This window comes from Macrobrachium nipponense, chromosome 13, assembly GCF_015104395.2.
Source record: "Macrobrachium nipponense isolate FS-2020 chromosome 13, ASM1510439v2, whole genome shotgun sequence".
NCBI lineage: Eukaryota > Metazoa > Arthropoda > Malacostraca > Decapoda > Palaemonidae > Macrobrachium > Macrobrachium nipponense.
The window spans coordinates 56,319,035-56,326,534 of record NC_087206.1 but is presented as its reverse complement, the minus strand read 5'-3'; the positions used below and the strand labels follow the sequence as shown (position 1 = coordinate 56,326,534).

General features: G+C 34.5%; 1 protein-coding gene across 7 annotated transcripts in view; it reads left to right on the top strand.

Moving 5' to 3' along the window:
- The window catches only part of LOC135225795 (uncharacterized), a 46,685-nt gene that overhangs the window by 14,842 nt on the left and 24,343 nt on the right, over positions 1-7,500 (top strand). For all 7 annotated transcript variants that reach the window (XR_010317089.1, XM_064265284.1, XM_064265283.1 and 4 more), the window contains one exon: positions 3,985-4,103. The gene's annotated coding sequence lies outside the window, so the exon portion shown is untranslated. The remainder of the gene's footprint in view (positions 1-3,984; positions 4,104-7,500) is intronic.

Here is a 7,500-nt window from a genome sequence, read left to right as displayed (position 1 = left end):
ATTAATTAGTGGTTAATTAATTGATTTAAGGTCCTTCATAAACATTTTACAAATAAGATTTAGACTAAGATTTAGGTTGTTTTTATTAGTGATTTGTATAATTGCTGATTCCAGTAAATTTCTTGAAACATAATCATTAGACCTAGCAATTACATAGCTCTCGCCCCAATTTATACAATGAGATTTTTCGCTCAGGTGGATGAATAAATGTATTGTTTATATAATAGGAGAAATTGACAAGGGAACATGCAGACCCGGAAGTGGGAAACGACGAGTAAGGGAGGAGCAGTGAACTTATTAGTTTTCTTACAAATAAGATTTTCTATGGGGCCCTCTCACCTTTTGCCCTCATCCTGTATCAACTACCTTTCTCAAGATGCCTATAGTTTACATCGCTCTTTTGAAATTAATGGATCGAATCTACTCATGCCATTAACTGATATTCTTAAAAAAGCTTTCTTTTTAAAAACTGACTTCGGGAATGTTTCATTCTACTGGAATAATTTTTTTATCCCTGTCCAGTTGATTACGATTTTTTTTGTCACTAACATTTTTGAAAATTCCTCTTTATATCTTATACTCCTTTTATGCGCTTCTATTCTCTTTTCCAATGATTTTCCAGTTTTACCAGTCTAAAAGCTGTAACAGGACATGCATGAGATTTATATACATATCCATTATTATTGCCGGGAGAGTTCTTTAAACATTTTTGTTACATCGTTTTATTGTTTTTAAAGGCTGCATGATTTTCAAAGTTAAGTATATAAAAGGGGAATATCTTTGAAATTATTTTATGCTGTAAGTTTCTTTGCCGAAGTACAAAATTAAGTTATTATAGTTTCCTGTCTATATTCCTAATTATATCTATTTCATCATCAGTGTATTCAGAGCTGCATATAAATAAAGATGTGAAAACTGATTTCTTTATTGTTGATAGGTTTTCAGTACATAATGTATCAAAGTCCATCATTACTTCTATATATTAGACAATCCTAATAGGGAAGACTCCGTCATTTTCCATTTCCTTAGTGACTTTGTTTATGAAATCAGTTCATTTAATTTACCAAAGAAAGCGCTGGTCAAGTGCACAGTATTTCGACCTGAACCATAATACATTGAGCCTGATGAATAAAAATCAAGCATTTGCTTAAAGCAAAAGCTTGTAAGAAAAAGCAAAATAGGCAAAAAGTAATTGCTTAAAGTCTTATGAATAAAAATGATCAGCATTTGCTACCTTTTGCTAAATGGATTCCGAGCTTTTGCTTAGAGACCCAGCCACGTGGTACTCATTTGTTTTAGACATTCTTAACCGGTATACGGATAAGTGCAGAAGCTCATTTGAGTTTTCTGGTTAATTTGTCTTTGATTACCAGTCGTTTCAGGCAGAATGAGTTTAATTTGAATGAAATATGGAACAAGACCATTATAAATCATTCTTGAAATAAATGCTAGCTTTTCCCGCCTTCGTTACATACTACTAGTGGATGTGAATTCTTACTATGCGTAAATTTAAAACAGCAGATGCGCCGACTAATTATGTGATACCAAAAGTTCTAATATTACTGTGCACCTACTATATCGGCAATAGGAAATGGTAGGAGTGTTTGTGGTACTTGTAGTAGTAGTTAAGGACCGTTGTAGTTGCAGTTCTTTTATCTGCTGCTTAGGTAGAGTATCTTATTAACATAGATAAAGTGTTTTATATATATATATATATATATATATATATATATATATATATATATATATATATACACACATATGTGCGTTTGTGTATACAATGTACTTAATATATATAGTATATATGTATATTATACATTTATATATAAACTAGTATATAATATATGATATATATATATATATAATACTATTAAATTGTTTATATATGTATGTATGTAATAAATATATAATATATATATATATATATATATATATATCACACACACACACACACACACATATATATATATATATATATATATATATATATATATATATATATATATGTGTGTGTGTGTGTGTGTGTGTGTGTGTGTGTTTACATACAATAGAAACACAATTATATAACACCATACAGCAATTTTGATGAGTTTTCCTTTAACAAATTTGAAGAAAATCTGCCATCATGTGAGGTTCACTGGAGCTTCAAGCACCTCATGAGCTGCCTTAATCTTTTGTAAGCTATTGCTTAGAAGCATAAGCAATTGCTAGGTTTTATTCATAGGAAATGAAGCAATTGCTGATCATTTCTAAGCATTTGCTTGAACTTAAGTATCAGCTGTAATCATTTGCTACTAGCAAACACATTTGTTTTGTTTTATTCATTAGAAGTGAAGCAAATGCTGTACAATCCAAGCAAAAGCATTTGCTCAACGTTTTATTCATCAAGGCCATTGTGTGGGATGATTTCGTCTTTCATGAAATTTTATGTTCAAATTACTTCAAACTGGAGACAAAGGGTTACTCATAAGCATACCAAAATTTTGAGAGTAAAATTTTCCAGTGAATTCATATACTCTTTTACTCATACTTTTATCAATCCTTTCACTGTTCTTGGTAAACGGCATAACCTGCTGTCTGCTTTCAAAGGTATCTGGTAAAAATTCCATCACATTTACCTTTGTAAATAATGATACCACATCAAAACTCAAAAGCCTTTATTCATAGTTGATATCTACATTTTAAATTCACTTATCAAGTCAACACTTTTTTCTGTTGGCAATAGAAATGGTATCGAGGAATGGGTTAAGAATAGCAACCAGGTATGTTGCTAATAGTGTGAAGAGGAACCAGGAAACAGGGAAATTGGTTTTGCGATTTTGAATGGTTCCGTCACCGTGGCTCTCACTCTCTTTTTTATAAGGCTTTCATTTCCTTTTAAAAGTTCTTGAACTTTTTATTAAACATTTCCATTGAAATTACTGTTCACACTGCTAGCAGATTTTTATTTAGTTCACAGTATGTATTTTCAGAGGACCTTTCCATTCAGGTGGTACTGAGGAGTCGAAATTCCCTCTTTTTCTAGCAATTTGTCCAAATGCATTTTATTTTCCTTTATATTGATGCTGATATTTTGCTCTAATATAGTTCGCTTAACATCACCGACAGGTCGCTTTTCTTTTTTCAACAGATTTTGTTATCACTGACCTTCGAATCACTTTTTCTTTCCGACACTCACGAGGGAACCACAGGTCCTTCGGCTTGCGTGAGGCCCTTTGTAACATTTTGAACGACTTAGTCCAAGATGGGAAAGAGAAAAGTTAAAGATCGACGGCGACGCGTGGTATCCATTGATGCTTAAAATCATATTGACGTGGTGTGCATATGCACGTGTAGTCCAGGGAAAATGAAACACTAGGTTTAAATCCTGACCGGCTTTTTCTTAAAATCAAAGACAAGACTGATACATAGTGGTAAAAGTTTACTATATATATATATATATATATATATATATATATATATATATATATATATATATATATATATATATATATATTCTAGAGGTACAGTACATCTGCTTACATACGGACCGTTTCAGTGCGATTTCAAGCATGTACACACACATACACAAACAAACATCTATATATGTATGTATGTATATGTGTGTGTGTGGTGTTAATGGGATGAGTCCTCTCCAATATTTAATGATAGCTTTATCCAGTAAATGTTCTCTTGGTTAGAAAGAGGTTGCTTAAGCTTCTGTTTATTTGAAACAATCCCGAGTAGGGTTTATCCACCAACTTTCTTCAGCCTCATTTCAGAACACCTGACATTTGAGCTTACTAACCTCCATTCATAACTAATGAAAACCAACTGATGATTAATGTTTTTTCTTTTATAAATTTTTGAGTTTCACTTGTTTACTCATAAAGACATCCTGGTTTTTGGAAGTATGCACAGCAAGCTTTTAATCACATTGGGTTGTTCAGAATTAACGTATGGAAGTTTTTTGATAATGTTAGTAATAATCGATGCCTTTTACAGCTCGCTGTCTAGATGAAAGGCAAGTAAGAGAGAATCGCAGATGTAAGAAAAGTCAAGAGTATATGACGTCATCCGGCACCCGAAGGAGACGATGATCTAATGGCACCAAGTGTTAGCAGGTAAAGTCATTTGTTGTGGCTCGTTCTGGCGAGCAAAATTTGTATGGGTTTTGCTTTTCTTTCATTTTGTGATGCGTTTAGTACACATTTGAAGTAGTGCAGTTTTCTTTCGAATCTTGGGGCTTAAGGTAAAATTTTCTTGATCGCCTGAGTTGTGCCCATAACTGTGATTTGAGTTTTTTTATAAGCCTCTTGTAAGTAGTAATAAGTCAAAGGTTGAGTTTTTAATCCAGGATTTGATGACCCTGACATAATTTATCGTCATAATATCCCACACACACAAGGTATGGCTGCATACACTAATCCTGGAAGATCTATTTCTCGTTAGACATACTTTGTGTAGTGCCATGAAGTTCTTTGTTTTAAGATTTTCATTAAGTTCTACTATGTTAATGTATTTGCTGTTTACCGCAGTCCAAATATCGAAGATTTATAAATGAATGTCTCTTGGAGAGGATTAATAGATCTAAGCCACTGGATTCTAAAGCTTCATTTGTTATTTGTGGAGACTGCAATGCAAAGCGCATCGAGTGGCTTAATTCAAATTCCAGAGATGAACATGGACGGTCCACACTGAAGTTCTGTTTATCTTCTGATTTTGTCCAGCAAACTGAGGAACCCAAGCATATATATGGTCATAGATTAGACCTAATATTCGCAGATGATATACTAGACACTTCCAATCACTGATTATTATAGTCCTAATGCCACTATTGGAAAATGGTTCAGGCTGAAATTTAGAGCTTGTCAGGCACTTAATATTTCAGACGCAATATTAGATCCTGATCCAAAGAAGTTAAATTAAATGCTGATGGTTGTTTAATAAGGTATGTCCCTAAAAAGGTTATGAGATTCAACACAAATGACCAGCCATGATTTGATGATACATGTTGACGAGCTTACCATAACAAACAGACAAAATTGAACAAATGAGGACAAAATCGTTCAAATGAAAGTTACACCAATTTTGTTAAGACTTGCCGTGTTGCGAATAGAATGTACCCTATAGCTGTGAGAAATTACAGTAATTCCTTAAAGAGGAAACTTGAAGAAATTTCTCAGCCTCATCTTTGGGTCAGGCTCATCATCTATTCCACCACTACTAAGAGATAATGGTAGATTAGTCACTGGCCCTAAAGAAGAGGCTGAACTGCTTCATTGAACTTTTGAAGCTAAGCAAACAGCTGAGGATGTCCCTCTGTCATGGTAATCGCTTTATAGCGAAAAAAAAAACATATATTAAAGGAAAGGAAAACGTATCTTCTTCGAGTAGGTCTGCAGCAAGAAGGCATTCCCGCATGTGTTTGGTGGTGTCTGTTCTCATGATTGTTCGAGAATACTCTGTTGTTTTGTGGAACTCCAGCACGCGGTCGTTGTTAGCAACACAACGCTTTGGATATGACGTAACATTTCGTCCAGAGTCTTCTGAGAAGCTCTTGGGTTGGAAACAGCGGCACAAAATCAGACCCGAAGAACCAGATATGTTCAAAGAACGATAGATCGAGATAACAGTTCACCCATATGCAGGAAGTACAATATGAAAAACGAGACCTTAAACCACATAGCAAGTGAATGTTCGGTACTTGCACAGAACCTGTACAAAGAGAGGCATGATTCAGTGGCAAAAGCCCTTCACTGGATCCTGTGCAAGAAACGCCAACCTGAGGGAGTGATAGAAAACGATCATGCAAAGATCCTCTGGGACTATGGTATCAGAACAGATACATGCAAATAGACCAGACGTGACGTTGATTGACAAAATCAAGAAGAGAGTATCACTCACTGATGTCGCAATACCTTGGGACACCAAAGTTGAAGAGAAAGAAAGGAAAAAAATGAATAAGTACGAAGACCTGAAAAAAGAAATAAGAAGGATATGGGATATGCCAGTGGAAATTGTACCTATAATCATAGGAACACGAGGCACAATCCCAAGATCCCAGAATAGGAATCTGGAAAAACTAGGGGCTGAAGTAGCTCCAGGACTCATGCAGAAGAGTGTGCTTCTAGAAACAGCGCACATAGCAAGAAAGTGATGGACTCCCAAGGAGGCAGGATGCAACCCGGAACCCCACACTATAAGATCCACTCAGTCGAATTGGAGGACTGTGATAGACAAAAAGAAAAAAAGAAAAAGCAAAATAATAAAAAAAAAATAAAAAAAATGATAGTACGTCGAAGAACGAAGGAGTAAAATGAATTACAGGATGTTATTTTTCATGTTCAAAGTAAATTTTTTGGTATAAACCAACAACCGATACCCAAAATTTTGATACATTTAATCCCTCGCAGAAAATTTTTTTTTCCTTTTAGGATTTAATGATTTTCGCATTTTGGCGATTACATTTTAATTTACCTTCACATACATCTTTATTTTACCCTTGACTACTACTCAAATAATGCGTCTGGTCTATCACATACAGTTTTGTACCACCTGGCTTACTGACTCCCTTCAGTAACCGCCCCCCAGCCCCCCACAGATATTACGTCGTTTGTTCGCAATGACACTTCCTAATAGAATGTCCATCTTCCTTCTCCTTTCTGGATTTAGCAAAAGTAGCATGCCTTCCTTTCAACTTATCTCTTCATCCCAACCATGCATAATAGGAAAATGAGGGTATAAAAATCATGCATTCCACAAACCTAGTCTTGCAATATTCACTCTTTTTGCACAGAAACATTGGGTGCATTGCAAAGAATTTTTATATGGTAGTCTTATATTTTATATGCCGCCTATCTGATGGTGAGAAGTTTGTAGACTTTACAGGCACATCATGGAAAGTCTGTCTGTTCTCAAGCCCAAGACCTTCGTCTCCATTTAATTAAACCGTGAATTTTCTTAAAGCTTTGTTGGTTTACAGTCCTGTGATTTTGGTATGTTATAGAACACTTATAGCACTAATAGCCTCTACGGCCAAATTTGTAAACTCTGTAACTCAGTGTATCTGTCTTGCCCATCGTAGCTGCTCACATATTTCACACACTGTAAATAGAGTAAATCTAGTTTTAGTATCATCTGGTTGTGTAGTCAGTGATCTGAAAAAGGTAATCAGTCATTGAAGGTAAATATAATTAAAAGGAAAAAAACAAATAAGTAAATTTTCTTTTGATGACGATATAGAAATTAACAATGCATACAAGAAATTTACAAATCTAGTTTATACCTGGAAAGACTTTTGATTGCTTTTCCCTGCAGGTAAAGCCAGAAGTTTTTCTCACGTATTTCCCCAACATGAAAGAGATGAGGGTTGGTCATTTAAGAATTTGAAAAAGTTAATATTTCGTCCTTAGTACAAACTGAATAGACTATTTCCCACGATAATATAAACTTTTCCTTTTCTATCCTGAGAATTAATTTTGTTATATTCGCTCAATTGAGTATTCCGGAAGCCTTTCG